General features: G+C 45.8%; 1 long non-coding RNA gene across 1 annotated transcript in view; it reads left to right on the top strand.

The window, feature by feature from the left end:
- The window catches only part of LOC139075679 (uncharacterized), a 40,987-nt gene extending 22,656 nt beyond the window's left edge, over window positions 1–18,331 (top strand). Inside the window, exons 3-4 of the long non-coding RNA XR_011526321.1 lie at window positions 12,325–14,217; window positions 16,400–18,331. This is a non-coding gene — a long non-coding RNA (uncharacterized lncRNA). The remainder of the gene's footprint in view (window positions 1–12,324; window positions 14,218–16,399) is intronic.
- The last annotated feature ends 9,188 nt before the right edge of the window (window positions 18,332–27,519 follow it).

Below are 27,519 nucleotides of genomic sequence, written 5' to 3'. Positions count from 1 at the left end.
GGAGGAAAAGGATGGATTCACCAGGGAAGAACTATTTAACAGCTTGCTCACAGTACCAGAGTTGAACTTGATATGGGTCTAGACATCACATTCTACCATTCTTTTCATACAGAGAGGCTGAACACCTCTTACCAAACCCAGGCAGGTACTGTGGGGGCTTAAAAGAATTACCAGGGGCCAGCCCCATGGCCAAGTGGTTAAGTTTGTGTGCTCTGCTGCGGTGGCCCAGGGTTTCACCACTTCAAATCCTGGGTGCAGACATGGCACTGCTCATCAGGCCACGCTGAGGCAGCATCCCACATGCCACAACTAGAAGGACCCACAACTAAAAATACGCAACTATGTACCGGGGGGCTCTGGGAGAAAAAGGAAAAATAAAATCTTTAAAAAAAAAAAAAAAGAATTGCCACATACAAATCCTGTCCATAGAGAATGAATATTCTAGCGAGAGGTCAGAGATAGTCATCCCTCTATTCATTCTTTTATGTTCTGGGTCAGTAATCTGTCACCAACCCTGTCTCCTTCGCGAAAGCTCTCAGGTAGAATACCTCTCAGGGTATTTTGGGGGGAACATGGGAGGAGGATGGTTGAAGAGAGTCTGTTTTCATATTTCCACTCACTTCCTGGGGGCTGGTGCAAACAGCAGATCTTGAGATGGGAAATGCAGACCCTGTCCCGGGTTGTGCCAGACCTGGTACACGGACAGCTGTCATACGAGGCTGACTCTGTGAGGCAGAAAGAGAGAACCAGGAGTTCGTAGGAGGGAAGGGTCAGTCCCAACTTGGGCACCCAGGAAGGCTTCCTGGAGAAAGCCATGAGCTGTGCCTGGAAGGATGAGGGCATTCTACAGCTGGAGATGGAGAGGAAAGAATTACAGGCCCTGACAATGTGTGTGTAGTCCGTGGGAAGGCTGCAAAAAGCAGGTTGTGCTCAGGAAACAAGTTCACTGGAAATTAACCAGGAGAGATTCTCCTACTCTTCTTAGTGGCTATGTGGTCTTGGGCAAGTCACTTAACTTCTCTGGGCTTTATTGCTTTGTGTATACAGTGGGGAGAAGGAGAGAGCTCCTGTGAAGGCCCTTTCATCCTGTCCTTCCTTCATAAAGCAGTGAACAAGATAAAGTCCCTGTCCTCATGGAGTGGGGAGAAAGAGAATAAACATGAATAGGACAGATGGTGCTAAATGCCTTGGAGAAAAATAAATTAGGGAAGGGAGTGAAGAATGAGGAGGGGTAGGATAGCAATTTAAAATAGGATGATTAGGGATGTCCTCACTGGTAAGATGACAATTGATCTAAGATCTGAAGGAGGTGAAGGTAGCAGCCATGTGGGTATGTGGGGGCAAGAGCTGTCTGAACAGAAGGAACAGTGAGTGCAAAGGTCTTGGGGTGGTTGCAAGCTTGGTGTGTTCAGGCCCAGTAAGGAGGACAATATGGCTGGAATGGAGAGGAAGAGCAGTAGGTCTCCATACAAAGTGGCTCCCGGAGGATGTATAAAGCTGGTCCTCTTTCTGCCAGTGGTAAGAGCTGTTATGAATTCAGAAACAGCTTGATTGGGCTGGTTAGCAGGAAGCATTCACAATGCTGGCATCAGTAGCTGGCAGAGTGCCCAGGGTGCCCAGTGCACCTGGGGGCAATGGTTGGCTGGAACACTTGGCTGTGCTGAGAACACACTTCCTGACACACTGACAGCAAGGATTCTTAGGTGCTGCCGCCTTTGATCTAGAGAGCTCTGCAGCTCTGTTTGAAGTATAGCAGTAGTACAGCATAGCGCTGACCCCACACTGCAGTGCAGGCCTCCAGGGCTAATACTGCTGTTCACGCAACCAGATTCTAGACCTGAGCTGAATCTTCAGTAAGGTGACAACATAGTGTGGGGAAAAAACATTTGACGTCTTAACTGGGCCCCGTTTCCCCAATCCCCAATATTTCCTTCTGCCCCTCGACCCTTCCACCATTCCACCAGCCAAAGGATTGCTCCCTTGCTCCTTGATGGAAGAGATGACACAGGAGAGCACCAAGAACAAAAGAGGGTTTTTGGTTTTTGAGTTTCAAATGCCAAGGCCTCGGAGATATTTATGGGACTAAGGTATGAGGATGAGTGAGGGGGCTCTTAGCTCCCCAGAGGAAAAACAAGATTATGATTGGGAGGAAGGAGAGGAGGCAGGGGAAAATGAAGGCTGTGGATGCTGGGAGGACCACTGAAAGGAGTCTATGCTCTGCCACCTTCTAGGTCAAGCGCCCAGTGTGGAATAGGGGCTTAAGGGGTAGCTGTGGGGTGTGTCCAGGCCTACTGGGGTCCAAGAGAGCCCTCCTCAAGCTCTCTGGGTCCAGCTTGATGTTGGCACAAACTTGAGGTCCTGTGTGCTCAAGAATGGCCTGGATGTGGACCTGGTGTCCTGGCAACCCAGAGAGGCCAGGCCACTGGGAACGGGAGAAGGATAACAATGTCAAACTCCCATGTAAACTGGAGTAAATATTTGTCATGTATAGCCTTTGTTCTAAAGCACTTCAGGGGCCAGCCTGGTGGCACAGTGGTTAAGTTTGCAAGTTCTGCTTCAGTGGCCAGGGGTTCGCTGGTTTGGATCCTGGGTGCGGACCTACACACTGCTTGTCAAGCTATGCTATGGCAGGTGTTCCACATATAAAGGGGAGGAAGATGGGCACAAATGTTCACTCAGGGCCAGTCTTCCTCAGCAAAAAAAAAAAAAAGAAAGAAAGAAAAAAAAGAGGAGGATTGGTGGCAGATGTTAGCTCAGGGCTAATCTTCCTCAAAAAAATAAAAATAGGGGGTCAGCTCTGTGGCTGAGTGGTTAAGTTCATGTGTTCCACTGTAGCAGCCCAGGGTTTCGTTGGTTCGAATCCTGGGCGTGGACATGGCATTGCTTGTCAGGCCGTGTTGAAGCGGCGTCCCACATGCCACAACTAGAAGGACCTGCAATGAAGATATACAACTATGTACTGGGGGAATTTGGGGAGATAAAACAGGAAAAAAAAAAGATTGGCAACAGTTGTTAGCTCAGGTGCCAATCTTTAAAAAAATAAAAATATAAAAATAAAAATAAATAAAGCACTTCACATTCATTAACTCATTGAGTCCTTACAACAGCCAGTAAGGTAGGCGCTGTTATTATCCCCTTCTTACAGATGAGGAAACTGAGGCTGTAAGAGGTTAAATAATTTACCTAAGGTCCCGGGGCCACTTAAAGGCATGGCTAGGATTTGAACCCAGGCAGGCTGGCTCCAGAATCTGTTCTCTTAACCACTCTACTATCTTGCTAAAGCCAGCTGCCTTAGTGGATGATGCCCATGTAGATCCTTTACCACACTGAGGATCAGATTCCATATCATAAACCCCTGTCCCCTGTTTTCCATAAATCTCCCCAGAGCTTAGGCACAACGTAGATAAAACAGGGAGGAGAAATCCCAAATTGACTGAGATTAAATTTCTACCACCTGCTAGAAGGGGCATTCCCAGTGAAATTTAGTTCAGTTACAGATTCTTGCAGAGTTTGTGGACTAAGATTCATTCCTGTTAAAATAACTACCCAATATTGAAGTGCTACTCCCTGCTATTGTTGCTGCTCCTGCCACCATCACCACCGTAGGGCCATCTGCCATGGAGCATGTGAGGAAGTGAGCTACCTCTCTGAGGGTGAGAACAAAGATACACCTACTACCGGGAATATGGCTGCTTCTTGCTGGGTGAAGGGTTTCTGGTTCTTGGGTTGAGCCATTCCAAGTGGGTGAGGTTGAGGCACTTCTCCCTGACTCCAGCAGAAGGCTCCCTGGGATTGGCTGGAGGCATCAGTCACCCCTCTCATTCATCCAATGACGCCTGCAGGTCTACCCTCATCTGGGAAGAATGAAGGCAGGAAAGCACTCTCCGGCTAGGTCAGTTCCCTCAGGACAAAGTCTCATTGTGCTTTGCAGCTTTCCTGTTGCATCTGTCACAGTTGTCATTTTACAGTTTTTCGTGGGAATCTGTCCACACAGTCAACTCCATGAGGACAGGGACTGTGTCACCATCATTTCCGCCTGCCTGCCAGCTAGTCAGTATGGAATGGGTAGATCAACATTCATCGAGCACCTGGTACTGTGTACCAACTGCTGAACGACCCTGAAAAGTAGGTATTATTCTCCCTTTACAGAGAAGTAAACTGAGGCCCAGAGAGGAAAGGAGACTTGCTCAAAGTCACATGCTTTGTAAGGTCCAGCGGCAGGCTTTGAATCCAGTTCTTCTGACTCAGGTGCCAGCATTCTTTCTGCCTGTGCTGCCAGCTGCTTATCTACTGGCTGGTTGAAGGATTAACCTGACCATTTGGGATGGACAGCATCAGCCTTGTATGTAAATTTACAGACATAAAGCTGTTGTTCTGATGTGCAAATTAGCAGAGTCCTTGCCCAAGAAAGGAGGCTGCTCAGGTTCAGCTTCAGACCCGCCACTCACTGCTTAGCTGGAGGCAACAGCTCCCCAGCCAGAGAGTGAGGTGGCCCAGTTTTCTGGTCCCTTCTATCCCTGCAGGGCCATGAACTCTGTGAGCGGTGAAGCAGATGTTTCCTGGACCCCAAGTTATGTGCCCCTCAGGGTGAATGCTACAGCTGGCCACATGCTCACCAACTGCACTTCGGGAAATTGCCCCAGGTCCTGGTTCACAGAATTGCCGGGAAAATGACAGCTCAGGGTCCCCATGAAAGGCATTCTTGGAAAATCTCCCCACTCTCCCTCCTTCCCCTGCTGGAGAACTTTTTGCTGTGAATTGTTGCAGCAATTGCCGGAGGATCAGTTTGAGAGGAGGGAGCTGGTCTATTGGCTTTCTTGCTCCAATGTGTGTGGAATCCGTTCTCTGGCAATTTCCCTTCTCTCCACTTTCTCATGGAATGAAGATGCTCAGAGAAGTGGAAGTAGCAAAGTGGAACTGGCAGAGAGTTAGCCATTGATGATTAAATAGCTAGGAGCTAAAGTTGTTTCCTTTTTGCAATTACTGATTATAGTCTTTAGCTGTTTAACCCGCCATTGTTAACTGTGCTGCTTGGGCAATATGCTATCTGACTCCCACTAGGCTCCTATAGGTGACATCTCCCTGGAGCCTGGGTCACCATGGTAATGGGTGTGTGAGCTGTTTTTCAGGAATTAGAACCCCTTGTCCACTCCAGGCCGGTTGAGACCACCAACTCATCAACTGGGCCTGCGGAGATGTCTGCTAGGTGACCTTTTGAGGTCAAGAGGCTAAAAACTCCACCCTCAGATCAAGCTAACGCCACCATTTTGTGAGCATGGGTCCTATGAAGAGGCATGAAGTCTGACTACGCTTGCGCAGATCGTCAATTACCTCACCCCTCCTTTCCTCCAATCACCTCTCTCCACATTTCAGACCACCTTGCCCCCATCCCATAAATATCCCTGAGTCCCTGTTCTCGGGTGTGGGGGACTGGCATTGGCCACCCCAAGATATGTCTCTTTGGCACGTGGATTATTTTAGACTGGTTACTTTTTATAAACTGCGAGAGGGAAGGAGGCTCTGAGGAGTGGAACTTGCTTACCCTTTGTTAAGAAACATTTACATTTGTAAAGGAAATCTCCATCTGTAAAGATGTCTCCCTCTCTGTACCAGGAAGAAGGGACGACCTTATCTCTAGAAACTCTTAATCAATGCCAAAGGCAAGGACCTAAATCTGCATTTGTTTACTGTACTTGTGTGGTAATCTCCCAAGATCGACTCCCCCTCCACCCCCAACATCTTCCTTTGTCATTAGCTGAAGATGATATTTAAGGTGGGGGCTTCAGCCATTTTGGCAAGTTGCTCAGCTTGCCTGACCTCTCCCATGTATACATGTTATAAAGCTTTGTTTAATTTTCTCCTGCTATTCTGTCTCATGTGAATTTAATTCATTCTCCAGCCAGACGAACTCAGAGAGGGTAGAGGAAATGTCTTCCTCCCCTGCAGGGGGAAGCAGATTTGAGGCTCATGCCCTCGCTTCCTTGCATGGCTGCCATGTGAGTAAACCCTCTCTCTGCTGCAATCTCGTCATCTCCATGTTTGGCTTTCCGGGTGGCGGGCAAATAAGAACCTGGTTTGATAATAAAAGGGCCTCAGGTTCCCTGCACTTTGCTCTGGAAGCTCTCTTCCACATTCCAGACCCTTGAACAAATAAAGAGTTTGAGGGGAAGGGACTGAGGGGCCAGGTTGTAAACCCTCCCCTGCACCGAACCTTACTCCATGACTCCTGCGCTTCCTAGAGGTGATGGCCATGGTCATTACTGACCAAGTGCACTGATAGTGGTGAGCCCAGCTGCAAGGAAGAGCAAAAATGCGAGGTAAGACTGAGGACTTTGGACAGAACAACACAGTGTGCTTTTGCTCCCAAGTAGATTTTTATCTACCAAGGGTGGCAGGGAACAGTAGCATATCACTCTTTGGGGGTTATATTTCCGATACTGTCAGCCTTGTAGAGCAGTGCTGTGCGATAGAACTTGCCATGATGACGGCAGTGTTCTATATCTGTCTTGTCCAATGTGGTAGTCCCTGGCCATATGTGGTGATTGGGCACTTGAAATGTGGCTAGTGCAGCTGAGGAACTGAATTTTTAATTTAATTTTAATCACCACATGTGGTTAGTGGCTATCATATTGGACAGTGAAGTTCTAGAGTTTCGCTACTCAGTGTGGTCCAATGACTAGCAACATCAGCGTCACCTGAGAGCTTATCAGAACTGAGACCCACCTCAGACCTATTGAATCAGACTGGTATTTTAACAAAATCCCAGGTGACTCCTATGCACATTAGCATTTGAAATGCGTTTCTCTGGAGGACAACCAAGAACAAAGGAGGTGAAAGAAAGAAAAAAGGCTAGTGGCCAGGGAGAGCAGCTGTCACAAAGTCGCTGTATCTTTCACATAGAATTCCCTCAGCATGCATTTGGGGTGTATTGATGCTTACTTTGGACCCAATTCTAACAGCTTTGGTGAGGAGAGTTTACTTTCTAGCCTGCAATCAATTGGAAGCAGCAGTGGATAGAACGAGCGAGAGGCACAGTTAGAGCATCTTTGCCACCTTGGACGCCCCTTGTTTAATCAGCACAAAGTGTCACGTAAATGTAAAAATTACAACGACCAATGCCGTTTTGGAAGGTGAGATCTGGAGCATCTCTCCAAGACCACGTTAGAGTCTCTGCTAGAATTCTTCAAGCCAGGGCAGCATTCTAGTGTTTCATTTTTAAGTACATGTTAGTGTCTGGTATAATGAAACACATGTTAGATGCCAAGGAAATTTAATGTTCAAGCTAAATAATAAAATGTTTTATTTGTGGGCAAATTTTGTGTCTCCCTGTAGGGAGAGGAGTTAGTGTGTGAGTCCTTCCCACTTCTCCTGGGTCTGATGTGAAGCCAGCTTGCTTCCCGTTGACACCACAGGGGAAATGTGGGGAGAGAGGGAGTCAAGGGGTGGAGGGAGAAGGGGCTTTGTATTTATAAGCCTGTAGTATGACATAGCTGGCTGACAATTCTATTGGGTTTGTGGGTGTGAGGACAGTGGAGGAAGGAGTTCAAAAAGACTGCCTTTCTGACCACTGCCAAGTCTCCTGTACTGCAGTAGGATTCATGGGGAGGGCTGCATTTTAGAACTTATTTTTTTAATTCTAAAGAGATCACAGATAATTCTGACTGCTGGGATGGCTTCCCAGCCCTCACAGATCCTATCCCTCACTGATAAGTGCTTTTTCATTTCTGGAGTCAATCAGCAAACATTGATTGAGTTCTTTCTGTGTGCCAGGCACTGTTCTAGGTGCTGGGGGATTAAAAAATATGAAACAAATCAGAGACTTTGTTTTCAAGGAGCTTGCATTCCAGTGGGGCATAAACATGTATAGAAGTAATTGCAGGAACTGAGAAGAACTGTAAAGAAGATAAAATGAGTAGAAAGGCATGACAGTGGTCAGAGAGGGCCTCCTGGAGGAAGTGACATTTGAGTTGAGACCTTAGATGTAGTGAGAAGGAAATAGCCCCTGAAGATCTAAGGGAAGGGTATTCCAAGGAGGAGAGTGGGTGGGTGGGAGTGGATCATGTGGGGCCTTGGTAAGGTGGGGGGATTTTCTTCTAAGCAAAGTAAGAAGCCATTGGAAGGCTTGTGGCTTATGTCAAGCAGAGGAGTGATATTTTCAAAGCTCACTCTGACTGCCATATGAAGAAAGGACTATAACTTTTTGGAGAAGAGGCTGTTGTGTTCCAGGTGACAGATGATAGAGGCTTGGGTTGGGGGGTCATAGTATAAGAAAAGGTTGGATTCAGGATATATCCTGAAAAGGGTATTGAGACGGGGAAGGCTAAAGGAAACTATTTGGAGGAGGAAATGACTATTTCTATAAGTTTGAGGTACCATTGAGATACCCAAGAAGAATAGCATTTAGGAAGTTGGATGTGAGTCTGAAGCTCCAGTTCTTGGGCTGGAGATTTTTTAAATGTGGTCGTCAGTAGCATATAGAAAATATTTGGAGCTACAGGACCACCTGAGAACAGAAAATGCCTAGGGAAGGATAAGATTAAAAACTGAGCCCTGGGTCAGCCCAGTGGTGCGGTGGTTAAGTGCACACGTTCTGCTTTGGTGGCCCAGGGTTCGCCAGTTGGGATTCCAGGTGTGGACATGGCACCGCTTGGCACGCCATGCTGTGGTAGGTGTCCCACATATAAAGTAGAGGAAGATGGGCATGGATGTTAGCTCAGGGCCAGGCTTCCTCAGCAAAAAAGAGCAGGACTGGCAGTAGTTAGCTCAGGGCTAATCTTCCTCAAAAAACCAAAAAACAAAAAACTGAGCCCTGGGGCACACCACCATTTAGGAAACTAAAGGGGAAGGAGGAGCCAGCAAAGGAGACTGGAAAAATATGGTCAGAGAGGGAGGAGGAGAAGCTAGTGGAAATGGCCAACCATGACAACTGAGAATTTGAGTAAGATGAAGACAGAGAACTGATCTTTGTCTCTGGCCTGATATAGGTCACTGGTGACCCTGGTAAGGGCTTTGTAGAGTTGGGATGGAGATTAAAGTAGGATTAGAGTAGATTGAGGTATTTACTTCTTTTTGGTGGGGCATCAAGAAATGAGTAATATCAGTTGCCTCTGGGGAGGGAAACTGGGTGGCTGGGAGCAGGAGAAAGGGTTAACTGTAACCAAACAAGGGCTCCTTCTGCTCACCGCAATCAATTGTAAATGAATTGGTGGTCAAGGAAGGGATTTATTCAATTAGCCAGCAAAATTAGAAGATGGTGGACTCATGTCCCAAAGACCATCTTAAACAAGCATATAATCTTGAGGCAGTTATATAAAGACTAGTGGGCTATGAAGGAGTGGCTCAGGAATGTTGGCCATCTGCTATCAGTGACTGGAGACACCATACCAGGTCTTTTAGTTGTCATCAATGATGGATACCAGCATAGATGCTCTTCTCTGGGTAGGTTGCCATGTTCCTAAGAAACTCAAAAGAACAAAGTTATCATCTATCACTATTGGAAGGTACATGTGTCAGCCAGGATTATTTCCAAGGGAGTAGCTATTTATCTCCTAGGTGACATGCAAGGCAAAATGTATACAACTTGGGTGAGCTAATCAGAGGTTATTCTGAATTACAACATGGCTTCCCTCATGTCAACCTTGCTTCAGGCTAGTCTCAATTCCCCACTGTCAGTCATCCATTCCATATAGTCTTAGGGACTATGGCTATCATTTCTATCTGCCTGCTCACAAGGGGCATCATGGGGAATAGAGAAGTGGAACCAACAAACTTTGAGTTGAAAGTAAGTATTCTTGAGTAATAGGGCTGATTAACATTATATGAGACTTGTTAGTTGTTTTCCTTTTCAGTATTTAACATAACAGCAGGATAAGAAAAGGATACAAATTATCAGAAGGAGGCAAAACAGGGCAATTTTTATAATTTATCACTACTAGAATTAGACCCAATCAGACAAGAGAACTATCCAATGAAACCAGAACAAACTTACGCATATTTTTGAATTAACTGATTCTCTTTCCCTGCTCCATAACAGTGACCTGTACTTGGTGTGAGATTACTCTAGCTTGCTCAAGAACATTCTGGATTTCTTGAGATGCTAAGTTTGGATTTTGCTCAGGCCGTTTATCTTCTATAAGTTTTCCCTTTTTAGGGGGTTTCAGTTCTAACTCCCAATAGTTTTCTTCATTGGTGTTATCATAGCTTTTGTTAGTTTCCAGAAAATGAACTTTACCTACAGCCTCTGTATTACACCAAATATTAGACAAATTTATTATGAATTCGGTTTGGTCACAATAATGATCTGATAACTAGAGGGTATGATTCATGGCACCTTTCCAACAGAATCTCCCTTTTCCCATGCACCAAATGCTATCTTGAACCAGAGTTCTTACCACAGGCCAAGTCAAGGTAATCTCTGAGTTCCATTGCTCTTTTGGGCACAGCCGTATACCATTACATTGTACACAACCCAGAACTGAAATTGGTTCCCATCAGGATAGCGAGTTATTTGAGGAAAAGAGGGCCCAGTGACTTTCTGTGGGAAGTATCCAATAATTGCTGTGGAGGGTTCCTATTCCTACAAGCTATACTACTTCATGTTTGAAATCTTTTCTTAATTTGAGTAGTAAGGCAGTCAGGGAACAACAATGTAGACTGCGGTTTCCTTCAGTTGTCTCCCACATATTTGGTGTCTCATATATTTCCTATAAATGGGTTTCTTGGGCCTCGGCTTTTAGGCTAGTGGGCCATTGTTTCATTGCTACTTTTGATTCCATTTGGAGAAGCATGTCCATTATGCTCTGCTGGGTAGAGGTGTATGCTTTTTCCCACAGTTGAGGTTTAGCATATTTTGTGATTATTTCCTGAGTTTTGTTTATCCATTTGCCTAAAGCTTGGTTGGTCTTCCAGACCACTTCCCAACCCTTTCCTTCTTCTTGAAATAATAATCCACCTAATTTTTCTGAGGTAGTTAAGTATTTCTTCTCTTGCCCATGACAGTATTCATCAAAGGCCATTTCCTCTTGACTCAACACACCTAATCCAGCCTCAACTGATCCTAAAATATCTCTTTTTGTCCTTTGGGGCCACTGCTGATGTAACCACCAGATATATTGTGTCTATTGAGGCATGATCATTTCACTAAAATTTGGTTATAAAGTGTTGACCCAAAAATGTTGAGTTCCCCACACCAGATTAAGATGTGTGGTTGTAACTCCTAAATAAAGGATAGTTTGAGTAGACCAGAGAGCTTCCCATGATTGTCCTTTACAAATAGTGGGGAGGCCAATTATCAGCAGTAGTCTACCAGTTTATTCTTACTGCATGTGATCATCCCTTCTTATTAGAAGTTTCAGTTTTTGGTACCCATCCACAAAAACATGGCTGAGGGGAATGGGGACACATGGCACTATGACAGGAAACACAAGGTTTGGCTAAGTACCTGCTGTTATAACCTGGTATTCTTTTTAGTGGCTCATCATTGATTCCAATGGCAACACAATAATGTTGATACCTGTTGGTGGCACTGGTCCTGATTATTTCTCTACGGAAAACGTTCCCCAGGAGAAGTTCCTGAGCAGTTTTCCCTAAAGCCTGTCCTATAAAATAAATGTACCCTGTAAAGTCCAAATTAATGGGTAGGTCTTAGACAGGTTCAGGAGTCTGGATCTCTTTTAAACTCTGGGTGTTCGTATTATGTAAAAATACTAGACTCATAGAATTCAAGTGGGCAGTCTGGCCATCCATCAAGGGATCAAGGTTAGTGACTTTTCTCCATGACCAGTAATCAACAGTCAGAAAGGAAGGAAGGGGGCTGGTCCAGTGGCACAGCGGTTAGGTGTGCACATTCTGCTTCGGCGGCCCTGGGTTTGCCAGTTTGGATCCCTGGTGCGGACATGGCACTGCTTGGCACACCATGCTGTGGTAGGCATCCCACATATAAAGTGGAGGAAGATGGGCATGGATGTTAGCTCAGGGCCAGTCTTCCTCAGCAAAAAGAGGGGGATTAGCAGCAGTTAGTTCAGGGCTAATATTCCTCAAAAAAAAAAAAAAAAGAAAGAAAGAAAGAAAGGGAGGAGATTTCTGGAAGTTATAACTGACATGAGAGAATCCCATAACCATTCATAGCAAGACAGAAACAAATTGTCTTTTGAGCACTAGAGGAAATGTTAAAGCTTGTATGATTCCCTGTATTTGTCCTGAGTATTGCGTAAAGATTAAAGAACTTTACGGAATATGTATCTTAAATCCTTGGTGGGTTTGCACTTCCATGAGGGGGTCTCAGGTTGCTCGGTTGTCTCCTCCAGTGGAGCTTGTTTTATCCAGGTATGACGCATCCACACTTTTACTCCAGCAAACTTCACGGAAGGATGAGTAGTGAGAAGAATGTCAAAGGAGCCTGCCCATGGAGCAGACAGCTGATTCTTGCTGTTTCCAAGTTTTGAGCAGGACTCAGTCACCTGACTGGTAAGACTGTAAGGAGCCATCAGATGGGTAGATTGACCTCTTGGAGGCAAACTCATGAACAGAGGTTAGTATAGAACTTACAGATTTTACATGATTGGTGATCATTATATCCTGTAAGCCTTCCAGAGAATTTTTCCCAAGGGAGGAATCCTGAAATGGTCTACCATACAGAATTTCAAGAGGGCTTAATTGAAGCCTGCTGTGGAGGGCTACTCTGATTTGCAAGAGGGCAAGGGGTAGCACCTTATCCCAAGTTAATTGTGTTTCCTGGCAAATCTTAGGAGTGTTCTTCTTTAGGGTGTGGTTCACCTTCTCTGTTTTCCCCATTGACTCAGGCCTCCAAGCCCAGTGGAGTATCTACTTGAGGGCTAGTACCTTAGAGATTTTTTGTTTGACTTGTGATATGAAAACAGGTCCATCGTCGCTCTGCAAAGTATTAAACAGGCCAAATCTAGGAATAATTTTTTTTAGCAGAATGCTAGCTACTTGTGATGCCTTTTCAGTTTGGGTGTGAAATGCTTCTACCCACCCAGAAAAGGTATCCACAAAAACTGACAAAGGCCTGACGTTTTCAGTTACTCATGGCATCTGAGTAAAGTCTATTTGCCAGTCTTCAGTAGGCCAGTCCCCTTTACGTTGGGTTCCCTTATGAGGGGAAACTGGGACTTCCTTGGGGTTGTTTTTTGCTCAAATCATGCAGTTTTTGGTCACCTGCTATACAGTCTTTTGTAAATGAGGCCCTATGATGTACCTCTGAACCCATTTTAGAGTAGTATTCATTTCATAAGGGGTGCTCTCATGTACACGTTTTAAGATGGGGTACTAGAGGGCCTCCAGGATCAGAATTATTCCTCGGATGTCACTTTTCCATCCTGCTGGGTGTTCAGCATTGTACCCCTATTCTTTTGCCAGTCCAAGTCCTTTTCTGAATATTTTGGGCAGTATCCAAATAGATCTATCTGTGGCAATGGGGAGCCCATCATAGTGGGGGTCTCTATTTTAGTGGCCCTTTGGGCTGTTTGATCAGCCAGCCAGTTGCCCTTGGCAATAGGGGTTTCCCCCTTTGATGGCCAGGGCAATGTATCATGGCCACCTGGGAGGGCTCATTGATAGCTTCCAACAGTTGTAGTATTTCTGGGCTGTGTTTGATTTCTTTTTTGTCTGTCATTAGGAATCCTTTCTTTCCGGATTGCCCTCTGGGCATGTACTACTGAAAATGTATGCCAGGAATCTGTATAGATGTTCATCTTTATTCCCTGTACCAAGAATAAAGCTCTGATGAGGGCCATGAGTTCAGCCTTTCGCTGAAGTCCCTGGGGGCAAGGCCGTAGCTTCCAGGGTTTCTTGCAAAGTCACAACCACATATCCAGAGCATCTCATACCTTGGTTCATGAAGCTACTACCATCCGTGAAGAGGTCCAGGTCAGGTTCCTCCAATGGCTGGTCCTTTAAATCTGGCTGGCTGGAATAAACTGTCTCAGTGACCTGTAAGCAGTCATGTTCTAAGGCTTGTAACATTTCACTGGGAGGCAAGGTGGCTGGGTTCAGAACTGAGGTGACTTGTAGCCTGACATTTGGGTTATCCAGTAGGATGGCTTGATAATTGCCCATCCTTCCTGATGTGAGCCAGTATCCCCCTTTCTGTTCCAATAATGTGAGGACATGGCAGGGTACATCTATTGTGGTCAGTTGGCCTGAAGTAAACTTTTCTGCCTCTTGAAGAATGTCACAAGTGGTTGCTACTTCCCAGAGGTAAGGGGGCCAGCCCTTCACTGTTTAATCCAATTGTTTAAAGAAATAGGCCACAGGCCTAGAGGTGGTTCCCAACTTTTGAGTTAACACTCCTAGACTTACACCCTGTCTTTCATGTATAGAGACTGAGGGGCTTATCTAGGGCTGGGGCTCGAATCAGCTTAGCCTTAACGGTGTCAAATGCCAATTGGCACTTTTTGGTCCAATTTAAAGATTCTCAGAGCCTCATAGAGGGGTTTTACTATGAGTCCATAATTAGAAATCCAAATCCTACAGAAGCCTTCCATTCCCCAAAACCCTTGCAGTTGTTGGCAGGTTTTGGGAGGACTTAAACATGCTATGGCCTTCTACTGGTCTGGTAATAATTCTCTTTGGACTTTGGATATTGTAAATCCCAAGTATGTGAGTTTCTGTTTACAGATTTGGGCTTTCTTTTGTAAGACCTTGTATCTGCATTCTACCAGGTAATTTAAAGTTTTTATTGTGTTGGCCAAACACTGTTCATAAGTGGGACTTGCTATCAGCAAGTCATCCACATACTGTAATAGTCCCTCTTGTAATTCCAAATGGCTTAGGTCTTTGGCCAAGTCTTCCCCAAATAGAGTGGGAGAATTTTTAAATCCCTAGGGTAGGACTGTCCAACAATATTGTTGAGTTGTCTGAGTATCTGGATCACGCCATTCAAAGGCAAACAATTATTTGGTTTCCTCTGCTAACAGTAAGCAGAAAAACGCATCCTTTAAGTCCAGGACTGAGAACCAACCATATTCTCCTGGTATATTTGTTAATATAGTGTAAGGGCTGGGCACCACAGAGTGCAAGTCCTGAACCACCTCATTTATGGCATGCAGATCTCGGACAGAACGATATTAGTCAGAATTAGGCTTCCCTATTGAGAGAATAGGGGCTAGGCTTCCTTCTCTTTTTCCTTTAGGGGTATATGTACTGGCTGAGCATTCTTTGCTCTCCCTGGTTTCCCATCTGCCCAGACATTGGGCCTTACCTTCTTGTAGATTTTGGGTGGCAACAGATCCAATTCTGGTTCCTGGATATCCAGCAAAGCCATCTGTAACCTCAGGGATTGTTCCAGAGACACTTGTTTATTGAGTTGTCCTGGAGCAAAAGTCACTTGTGTGTTTGATTTATAAAGGAGATCTCAGCCCAAAAGGAGAATAGGGCATTCTGGCAATGTACAGAAAACTGTGTTTTAATGTCAAGGGCCCTATGTGACACTCCAATGGTTGTAGGAAAGCACAATTTTGGATTTTTCCAGGTACCCCTGTGACGGGTTGGATTTGCCATTTTTTGTGCTAATTTGGTATTTAAAACTGAATGTGTAGCTCCAGTATCAGCTAGAAAGTCAACCCATTTGTTTCCCACTGTCAGTTGTGCTCAGAGCCCTTGTGGGGAAATTGGGATACAGTGTTTTGTGTCTAAGATAGTCCCTGGGCACCTTCAGTCCTCATCAGAGTGTTCCTCTCTATTAACCACCTGGGTGGCTTCTCTTTTCTTTTCTTTCATACTCTCTTTATGTTTTTTAAGGCATTCCCTTTTCCAATGTTCTTCCTCTTTGCGATAATCACATTGTTTCTTTCCTAAGGGGCACTTACTTCCCTTCAGTTGGCTGGACCTTCCCCTGGAACGATTTGGCTTCTGTCCACTCAGAGGAGCTGCCAGAAAAGCAGCATTTCTTTTAGCATCTCAGTGTCTTATCCGTCGTTCCCTGTTGTTGTACACCTTAAAAACAATGTTTACCAACTGAGAGAGATTCATACCTAACACCGCACCCAGTTTCTGCAGTTTCCTTCTAATATCTGGGGCACTTTGTGCTGTGAAAGTCATGTTCACCATCCTAAGGTTCTCAGGGGCTTCTAGAGCTGCATCTGTGTAACGCCTATAGGCTTGGTAGATTCTTTCTAGAACTTCCGAAGGACCTTCATGGGGTTTTTGTTAAATGCTTTGTATCTTATTTAGACTTTTCTGCTTAAAGGAATTCCCATTTTTAATCTGGCCAGAATATGCCTCTTATAATGTTCTAGCCTGAGTCTCTCTGCATCATCGTTGGGGTCCCATGCTGGCTCAGCGATGGGAACCGCAACATTTGCTTCAAGGGTACCAGTGGGATCTGCCAGATGGAACGTTTGCTTCTTTCTTGCTTTATCAATTATCATCCTTCTTTCAGCACTGGTTAGGAGCATATTCATCAAGATATGAACATCTGTCCAGGAGGGATGGTAAGTAGCAAAAATGGAGGAAGATAACTCAGTCATTCTTTGTGGATCCTCCCTCCCTATAGGGTGGATTATTGTTCTTCCAATTAAACAAGTCAGAAATGCAGAAGGGGTTGTGCATCCATACAAATCCTGCTGGTTGGTCCTGGCCATTTACCCCTGCAGGATATTGTCACAGTGAAAATTGCACCACTCTGACAGAAGCCCCCTGGCCGAATTGTGTCCCTTGTTTGGTCCGGGAAGGGGAAACCCTGTCTCCTAGTCCTGGTCCCATGTCAGGCATTCTTCCCATGGTGGTTGGTGGCCCTGGAAGAGGGGGCGCCACCAGGATTGTAACCGGGGGATTCAAAGTTCGTAAAATCATTACATGATCATCATCCTTTTGTCCCTTCTGTAACACATGGGGTCTCTGTACCATTAAATAATCTTTCCCTTATTTTTTCTTATCCTGATGTAGTAACATGAAAGCTTGTACATATGGGATCTCATCACCTTTCCCTGTGTTTTTGCAAAAGAGTTCAAGCTATGGTGTAATGGTTTAATGTTCCATTAGTTGGTCGTTTTTCCCCAGAAACTAAAATATACTGAGACCAGGCAATGTTACAGTAAAAGATCATCTTTTTTCTTTGTCATTGGTTCAAAACTAAAATCTGCCCATTGGGTCAGTTTGAGACCCAGGGGACTTTTCTTGGGCACAGATGGCACAGCACCCATACTCACACACCACACAGACATCACATACACACACACACACAAGTTAACGTAGACTAGTCCACCAGATATTGCAGGTAGTCCTAGAACTGTTCCCTCTAAAAAATGGCACCTAGGAACAGATGGACCCAAGACAACTTGGGCCCTCAGACAGAGGGAAGAGTGTTCTCGGGAGTGCACTCTGAAGTGACTTACCCTACTCTAGATGTGAATTCATGAACTCATAGATGCTTATCCATTTCTCCTTCCACCGAGAAAGGCATTGAAAGAAGTTGGCAATTGGAGGAACTCAGGGAAAAGTCCCTGGGAGAAAGTAAAACCCTGGCAGCTGCTGAGAGTGTCCCAAGATTTTTCCTGAGTTGACTAGCCACAGACAGAATCTAGTCCCTTTGTGGTTGCCAAAAATTGTAACCAAGCAGGGGCTCATTCTTCTTGCCACAACTGTGAAGCTAATCAATTGCAAATGAGTCAGTGGTCAAGAAAGGGATTCATTTGATTAGACAAGCAAAATCAGAAGATGGCAGACTCATGTCCCAAAGACCATCTTAAACAAGCATATAATCTTGAGGCAGTTATATAGGGACCAGTGGGCTATGAAGGAGGGGCTCAGGAACGCTGGCCATCTGACCTCGGTGACTGGAGATGCCACACTAGGGCTTTCAGTTGTCATCAATGATGGATACCAGCATAGATGCTCTTCTCTGGGGAGGTCGCCATGTTCCTAAGAAACTCAAAAGAACAAAGTTATCACCTATCACTATTGGGAGGTATATGTGTCAGCCAGGATTATTTCCAGGGGGTAGCTATTTATCTCCTAGGCTACATGCAAGGCAAAATGTATACAACTTGGGTGAGCTAATCAGAGATTACTCTAAGTTACAACATGGCTTCTCTCATGCCAACCTTGCTTCAGGACAATATCATAACCTTACTTTTGACTATACAGTGGTCCCCTCCTTATCCACAGGAGATGAGTTCCAAGACCCCTGCTGGATGCCTGAAACCACAGATAGTACCTGAACCCTATATATACTATGTTTTTTTCCAATACATACATACCTATGATAAAGTTTAATTTATAAATTAGGCACAGTAAGAGATCAACAACTAATAATAAAATAGAACAATTATAACAATATACTGTAATAAAAGTTATGTGAATGTGGTCTCTCTCAAAATATCTTATTGTACTGTACTCACCTTTCTTCTTCTTGTGACAATGTGAGATGATAAAATGCCTACGTGATGAGATACAGTGAGATAAATGATGTAGGCATGGGGATGTAGTGTTACCCTACTACTGACCTTCTTACAATATGTCAGAAGGAGGATTGTCTTCCGGACTATGGTTGACCAAAGATAACTGAAACTGCAGAAAGCAAAAACATGGATAAGGAGGGACTACTGTACTGTATATCCTTTTGTGTTTTTTTATACCCTGTTACAAGCACCTATTTCAAATGCTGCAATGGGTTGAGGAAAGAATGGACAGTAAAGCAAAAGAGTGGTTTTATCAAATATAGGCAGCTCTTTGGAGATGTTTTGCTGGGAAAAGGAAGTGAAAAATGGGTTGATGTGGGGTCAAGGAAAGGTTGTGTGTGTGTGTGTGTGTGCATGTGTGTGTGAGGAAGATTGGCCCTGAGGTAACATCTCTTGTCAGTCTTCTTCTTTTCAGTTGAGGAAGATTGTTGCTGAGATAACTTCTGTGCCAATCTTCCTCTATTTTATGTGGGATGCCACCATAGCATGGCTTGATGAGCAATACTAGGTCCACACCCAGGATCTGTGAACGCTGGGCCACTGAATCAGAGTGCACAAACTTAACCACTACACCACCAGAATGGCCCCACGGAAAGGTTTTTTAAAAGAATGTTTATACATTGATGAGAGTGGTCCAGCCGAGAGGGGGAAACGGACAATGTAGAAAGGGGATGGGCTGGCTGCAGGAACAAGATCCTTAAAGAGACCAGAATGATGGGATCCGGAGCCTAGGGTGGTGGGTGGGGATAGGGGCTAGCCTTAGATAGGAGCCAGGACAGACAATTCATCTCATGTAAGAGGAAGGAAGGTGGGGTTGCGGGTTTAAATACAGTAGGCTGGTGGAATAGGTAGTCGGATGATGAGATCATCAGTTAAGGGTGGCTGTGTGTGTGGGAGAAAGTAGAAATTCAAGAAGAAAGAATGTATGAAACGATCATTCCAGGGAGTGGAAAAGCAGGTTTCCTAGGGTACCAGTGATAGGTTTGTTTGGCAGTATTGAGTGCCTATTTGAAATTTGGGGTCACAAAATTGAAGTCTAATGGTTGAGAGGGGGCGTCTCTAGAAGAAAGGAGCTGGAATTACTTCCCTTTCACTTCAGTCCCTCTGCATTTAGAGGTCTGCCTTGATTTCTCTTGGGCAGAGAGGTCTTTCAGCTGTGCTGTTTTGGCTCCTTGGATACTTCTTGGTGGTGAGGGGCTATCAGAAAGTGGCATGACATGGATACACATGAGTGGACAGAGCTGGGATTACCAGGCATTTAGAAGAGCACTGACAGCAAAAGACTATCCAGCTCTTGGAAGAGCTGCTGGTGATAGGACAACAAGATGTGTTGGTAATGGGATGGACGTGTGGATTGTTTTTTTTTTTTTTGAGGAATATTAACCCTGAGCTAACTGCTGCCAATCCTCCTCTTTTTGCTGAGAAAGACTGGCCCTGAGCTAACATCCATGCCCATCTTCCTCTACTTTATATGTAGGACACCTACCACAGCATGGCGTGCCAAGTGGTGCCATGTCCGCACCCAGGATCCAAACTGGTGAACTCCGGGCTGCCGAAGCAGAACGTGTGAACTTAACCTCTGTGCCACTGGGTGATCCAGACATGTGGATTTTGGGGTGCTGGCTTTTGATATTGGCACTGGGTTGGTGGCGATGGCATGTAGGCAGTAGGGTGTTGGCATTGGAATGTTGGCATTGGGCTGTTGCCCCTGGGTGGGGGGGGGAGGGAGCGTTTAAAGGGCCAAGGACTGTTGTGGATGCTCACAGCATGGGGCAGCCCTGAGGGACACCAAGAAGGGTTGTCACTGTGAGGTACAAACAAAATTGTGTAATTGGAGAGACCAGAATGAAGCCTAGCCAAATCTATAGAGACAGAATAGACAGTGGTTGCCTGGGGCAAGAGGTGGGGATAGAGATTAACTGTAAATGGGCCTGAGAGATCTTATTGGAGTGATGAAAATGTTCTAAAACTGGGTTATGGTGATGGTTATACAACTCAATAAATTTACTAAAAAACATTGAATTGTACACTTGAAATGGATGAATTTCATGATATGTAAATTACACCTCAGTAAAGTTAAAAAAAAAAAAAGAATGACCTAGCATTATGCCTGGCATATAGCAGATCCTTAATAAGTAATTATTGAATGAACAAACAATCTTTGCCAACAAGGAGGGATGTCTTTTGACAGCTGGCGATGTTTTTCACAATGAGCATATATTACTCTTACCATCAGAAGAAAATGATACTGAACCTCTTAATCTCAAGTTTGTGTGCCTGATGCACGGTAAGCCAATCACTGAAACATCGTACTTGGACATGGAGAAAGGTTTTTTTCGAATTGGCCAAAACAAGAAGGTGGGAGGATGAGTTCTCTCAAATCTGCCTTCACAAGAGAAGCAAGGGGTCTTATAGAGCTCAGGGGCTTGGCAGGAGGAGTTTTGGAGAAACAAAGGAGAAATTCATGTTTCTTTCATTCCACATAAATCCTTGGGCAATCTGACTTCTGGGCGACAATAACTGACAGCTGGAGGCTGGTTATCGGGTGATCATAACTTCCTTGAAGGCATCCTCTTTCTTGTGTAAAACAAGCTTATAAATCCTTGTGACCCTTGAGTTACCCCTCAGGTTAAACAAGAAAACAGCAAATTAGCAAGATTAACTTCTTTTCATCTATGTCTGTGTTGGGAAAAAGGTCGAAGGGTAATCCTGTTCTTGTTGAATATTTGCAGTTACCCTCAGGCTCCTGGCTTCAAAAACAGAGTTTTTTTAAAGTGGTGGTGGCCCTGGGAGTTCTGTCTCAGTCCTCGGTTCTTCTCATTCAAAATGTCCTTCCTGTGCTGAGTCCTTCACACCTGTGGTTTCCGCTCTCACCTGCCTGCTGTCAGCGCCCACACAACCCAGCTCCCTTTGCTCCTCTTCAGGCCCAGGTAGGCACTGCCTGCTGGGTTTCCCTTCCTGAAATCCCATGTTCCCAGGCACCATGTTCCAAACATACCCATCATTTCCATGTCCCCCAACCTGCTCCTCTTCCTATTCCCCATCTCACTGACTAGCCCCAGCCTCCACCCTGTGGTCTAGCTGGTATCCTGGAGGCATCCTGGACCTTCCCCCACCCCACCCCTGCCGTACCTTCAGAGCCACCACCATGCCTGACCTTCCACCTCATGGCCTCCCTCCTCCCATCCCCACTGCTACCCTTGGTCAGCCTCAGCTGCCTCTGCCTCTATTCCTTCGCTAGACAACCCCTCCTCCACACTCAACCTGAGTGACCAACCTAAAGTGTAAATGTAGTCACCTGACACTCCTCCTTAAATTTCTCTGATCTCGTAGTCTGCAGGATAAAGTCCAAATTCCAGAGCAGGGGCCATTCAAGGCTCTCCACCCACCTCTCTGTTTACCACTCTCCAGTTCCTCCCACGCTCAGAACACCTCCAGGACTTTGTGTCTGCTGTTACCCCTGCCTGGACCACTCTTTCCCTCATCCACTGGAAAACCACCCATTCTTCAGGAGCTCAGTGCTATGAAGCTTTCCTCAGCCCATCCAAATGGAGGTGTGATTCTCCTCTCCAGGTTCCCTTATTGCTGTGTACCCTTGTATGTGTACCCCCTCAAGTGTGTGCCATCTCAAGGGCAGGGGCTTTGCCTTCTACCTGTGCGGCCTCCACACCTGATAATGGGCCTGGCACAGAGTCCAATTCCTATTTCCTGGGAACCTGCATTAGCTGCCCACGGCTCCGCCTGCCCAATGACTACAAATGAGAGAGCATCATGCGACCTTGGAGGGGGCCTTGGCTGGACCCTGTGGGTAAAGATCATGTCTTCCTTGTTCTTTGCTATGTCCTATTGCCCAGCACAGGGCCTGGCTCAATTAACACTTTGAAAGGACAGAAGTGTGCAGGCATGAATAAAATGAATCTGACAAATAAAAATGGCAAGCAATAGGATATATTGGAGAATATGAGGAAGCCATTTGGTGTAAACCTAACTTGGCCTGACCTTGTCTTTCCAAAAGGGCCTGACCGAGGCCATTGAGCATGCTTGTATATCTGCTTTAGAGATTCCCTATGGCAAGAGCAAAGGCCCTTGAGATAAAGGTGCAACTTCCCTCCCCCTCCCAACGTTGGCGTCTCTTTAAGGGTTAAGCATCTTTCCTTAGGCTAGAAACTGATTGCTGCGCTCACCTGTGACCACCCAGCTCAAGACAATAGACTTGCCTCCTACTATGCCCTCCGAGACAGCAGACCCTCTACCTGCTGTGTCCATCAAATGCTGTGCCGACAGGGCAATCTTGTGACTATTGTGGGAGGGACATTTCAATCATATGTGAAATGTCCTGTATCAGGGTATATAACCACTCTGTATACCTCACTTCCTTGGTTCCCCTTCTTCCTTCAGGAAGAAAGGCCCCGGGCCATGGTCCTCAGATTACAGCTCAGAATAAACTCACCCAAATTTTCATTTATAGATTGGTTATGGATTATTTTCATCAACAAACCCCAGTAGTGGGAAAGGCCCAGAGATAGTCTGGCCCACCCCATCCCACCCCACTGCAAATGCCCCAACATTTCACAAAGGAAGAAGTGGTAGTCCTCCATGGGGTAGGGACTTGCCCAAGGAGAAACAGAGGCCTCTTCCCCCACAGGAAGACTAAGACCCAAGTATCTTTCCTGTCTAAGATTGCTTCCTTTCCAAAATCTGCAAAGGCAAGGCAGCTTCCAGGAGCAGGTGGGGCTTATTACTAACGCTCTCCCCCATGCCTGAGCACATGCTGTGTACCAGCTCAGTGCTCGGTGTTTTCATGCATCAGCTAACATAATCCCGTATCAGCCCTGGGAAGAGGGCACTACACAGCTGAGGAACTGAAGACTCAGGCTGCTGAAGTTACATGCAAGAAAGTGGTGGGGACAGAATTTGAACCCTGACTTATCTGCCCCCAAGACTGGTATTCTCAAATGCCATGCCCTGCACCAGGATGGTTTGGAAATAAGTGGCTGAGGGGTGGGGTAGGCTGAAGGGTGGGGTAGGCTGAGCTGTGTGTCCCGTGTGAGGGAAAAGTCTCAGCAGGGTGATGACTCCTCTAGGACCTGGCCCCTGGCCCCGGCCACCGGGGGCAGAGTTGGGGGCCAGTAGAACCTTGAACCCTGGGAGAAGATGTCTCCCTTCCCAAAGTGTCTATTGCACTGTGACACAGGCCCTTCTCTGCTCCTGCCTCTGCTAGTCTCAAAATTGGGATGAATTTCAAGGGGGTTGGACCTGAAGGACTTCCAATTGGGTGCAGAAAAGATAGAAGCCAAATGAGGAGTTAGGTCACATCCAGAACCAACATGCAAAACTGTGACATTCAAAACTCTTGTCGTGGGGGATGAGGACTCTTCCCTCCACGTCCTGTATTCCCCTCCAATCCTTTCTCCGCAAGCTAAACATGCCCACCTCTGTCGCCAATCAGCAATGGTTGTTGATGTCAACTGGATCAAGTCCAGAGTCCTTAAATTTGGCATTCAAGCTTCTCTGTGATCCCATCCTTGACTATTTGTCCTATCTTCTCTCTCTCTCACTGATCTCCTAAACAACCTCTTTTCATCAGCAAATTATACTGCTTACCATCCCTCTAAACATACCTGCCGCTTTCCTGCCTCTGAGCCTATGCCCATGCTGTTCCCTCTGGCTGGAATACATTTCATTCCCATCTTCTCCTGTAGCAATCTTACCCATGGTTCAAAGCCCAGCTCCACTGGCAACATCTCCTTCAGTAGATTTTTCCTCCATCTCTTAAAGGCTATTTTCCTCCGTTAAATCCCATGACACTTTCTACATGCCTTCTTAAGACCCTTACCTCGCTGCCTTGAACATGAATTATTTGTGTGCGTACCTTCCACTTTCTGGACAGTGTTTGTATGAGGGCAGCACCAGTGTCCTATCCATCTCCATACCTCCCAAGGGCCGTGCACACAGCAAGTGCTCAATGAATTCGTATTGGACTAATAAACACATGAATGGACTCCTAAAATCAGTGGGAAGTATTCCTGACCCAGGGGCACTTGCGTTTTAGTGGGGACCCCCACTTGCCCCCATACAGAGAAATTATCCAAAACTTGAAAATAAGGCAGAAAGATTACTGCGTGCCCTTTGACAGCCCCACAGCATTTCCTAAGGGCTGCCTAAGCGCTACTGACTCTAGGGGTGTAACTTTGTTTGACTCACCATTTACCATTAATAAGGGCTCTGTCTTTATAAAAATTAGTGCTAACTGTAGAAAATTGATAAGTTGCAAATGATTTCTAGACATTCGGAAAGGGATAACCCCAAAGGTCATGGTTTGATTGTCCCATAGGACATTACCCCATTTTGTATTTACTTTAGCAATCTTATTCCAGCCTTCGTTCTCTCATTAACTGTGTATCCCTCCATGTTCAGTGCCCTCCTTCAAACCAGCTTTGCTGTCCTGCTGGGTTCCCTCACTAAAGAGTTACACAGATCTCTGACACGTGCTCACTATACACTTGTATGAGAGCCACGTATTTTAAGGTTTTGAAAATGGTGCTTTGACACAACCTTTGGAGCATATTAGAATCATCTGTGGGGCAATAAAAATTTACAGATTCCTAGGTTCTACCTCTGGTATTCTGATTCAGAAGGTCATGGGGGAGGCCCGAGTGCCTGTTTTTTTAAGGCTCTAAGAGAATTCGAATTAGCGTTCAGAGCTGAGGACCTCTCTACTAAAGAGAGACAGCCTTTACATTAAAGCATTGAACTGCAAGCCTGGCAGAACAGTAAGTACACGTTAGAGTTAGCCATGATTCCTGTTAGCCTCAATGATGGCGTTTCAGACACTGAGCATGAAAATTTGGCAGGGGGGCACTCTGGTGTTCCTGAAATCGTACCAGCTCCCCACTAGGCCTTTTAGAACCAGAGGTACAGCGTATACCAGGGTATCACTGTATTCATTCCTATGGCTGCTGGGACAAATTACCACAAACTTAGTGGCTTAAAACAACACAAATTTATTCTCTTACAGTTCTGGAACTCAGAAGTCTGAAATGAGTCTTGTTAAGCTGAAATCAAGATGTTGGCAGGGTTGTTTCCTTCTGCAGGCCCAGGGGAGAATCTATTCCTTGCCTCTTCCAGCTTCTGGTGACTGCTAGCACTCCTTGGCTCATGGCCTCATCACTCCAATCCCTGCTTCCATGGTCACATGGCCTCCTCCTACCACCCGCTCTGATCTCCTGCCTCTCCCTCCTATGCGGAGCCTTGGGATTGCTTTGGGCCGCTCTGGATAATCCAGGAAGATTTTCCTTAATGTGATCACATCTTCAAAGTCTCTTTTGCCATAAAAGGTAACATTCACAGTTTCCGGGGCTTAGGATGTGGATATTTTGGGGGGACATTATTCAGCCTACCACAGTTACCACTCCCCTCAGCCTCTAGGATCTAAGGCATCACCCCTTGCTGAGAGCTGGCCCCTCTCTACCCGCAACCACCACACCCCTTGTAACTATGGGGACTGACTGTGTTCTCAGTGTTGGGGATTAGAGAGAGCAAGTAGAAATTTTGCAAACCTCTAAAACTATGGTTTTTATACTGAGAGCAGTAATATATTTCGGATTCAAAGGGTCAGGAGGGAGAATTTAAAGGCAGCTCTGGATGATCTGGCTGGCTGTGAATGGTCCAAAAAGCAAGTATGGACCTCTCCCTGCCACACAGCTAGGTCACAGCCACCTCTCTTCAGTATCAGTCAGTCTACTCTCCAGGCTGCAGCTGCATTTACTGTGTATTAAGCTGTTAAAAAGAAAAAACACTGTATATACTGTTTTTAAAAAAATTATCTCTATAGATAATAACAGAAATAAGATTATTGCAGTTATATCTCCATTAAATAACTATAGGCTAAGAGCTCCACAGAATCCCATTAGAGAACAGACAGAAATTCGTTTCTCTCCCTCCACTTGAATGCAGCCTGGGTTTGCAAGGGCAGGCAGGGACACTATGTGCACTATGAAAAGGCATACCCTCCACAGTCCTGTGCTAGGGTAAATGGCTTGGCAAATATGCTAGGAGCTGGATATCTAGCAAGCAGAGTAGGGAGACCAGACTCCCTTGAACAGTGAACAACCTGCACATCTGTACACAGCAGCTCTGGTCTCCCAACCGTCCACATCCTCCCCTCTATATGTGAACTTATTTCACAAGAGTTCAGTGTTTACAAACCCTTAAAGCATTCCCCACATGCTCTCAATCCTCACAACAACTCTGTGAGACTGGCCATGTTGATATTATTGTCTTGTTTTAGAAATAAGAAAACTGAAGCTAAAAGACATGGCTGACTTGCCAATGTCACCTGGATAGCAGGTGATGGGGCTGGATGTAGAAGTGCCTCTTTCATGAGATCACTCAGTGCAAGGTGGCCCTGGAGCAGGGAATGGGGCATGCATTTTAGCAGGCAACGTTTCCATCTTGTCGCTTGCTGCCAGAGGCCCAGACTTGGGGAAGCTCCTCTTTAGAAAGCTACCCACTTTCCCCACCTCCCTCCCATCTTCAGGATGCTCACTTTCTTCTCTTCTGACTGCACCTCTAAGACCCTCAGCAAATACTACCCCCACCCACATTCCGAGCACGGTATAATTACATCAGCTGCCACATTACAGGGCACTTCAGGGCAGATAAATCACAATTATTTTATTCAAAGGAATGAGGCAGGTGACATGCCCTGAATGAATTTTGTCCTTAATTTAACAGGGCAGTTCATTTGCTGTGGGTTTAGACCGAGGGCTGGCCCACTAGGGCAGGAGCCGGCTGGCCTTTCATGAACCATCAGGGCCAAAAGCAGATGAAGCTCAACCTCCACTGACAGGAGGAACAAGCAGCCCTGTTGGAAGACTTGGCAAACAATTTGGCCCCTTGTTTTGGTGTAACTGGAAACCTGCTCTGACTGGGAGGTGTGGGTTCTGCTGTGCTGCTCAGGACGCCTCAGGCTCTGCTTTCTCTGCCGGTTCCCACCGGAAGGGCAGGGGTCAGAGAGGCTCCCCGACATCTACCCACCTTTTGTTTAAAAACGTTCTGCCCTCAGGGGCTGGCCCCGTGGCCGAGTGGTTAAGTTTGC

This window comes from Equus przewalskii, chromosome 1 (genome assembly GCF_037783145.1).
Source record: "Equus przewalskii isolate Varuska chromosome 1, EquPr2, whole genome shotgun sequence".
In the NCBI taxonomy this organism is placed as follows: domain Eukaryota; kingdom Metazoa; phylum Chordata; class Mammalia; order Perissodactyla; family Equidae; genus Equus; species Equus przewalskii.
The sequence above is the reverse complement of the archived record's forward strand: the minus strand, read 5'-3'. Positions and strand labels throughout refer to the sequence as shown.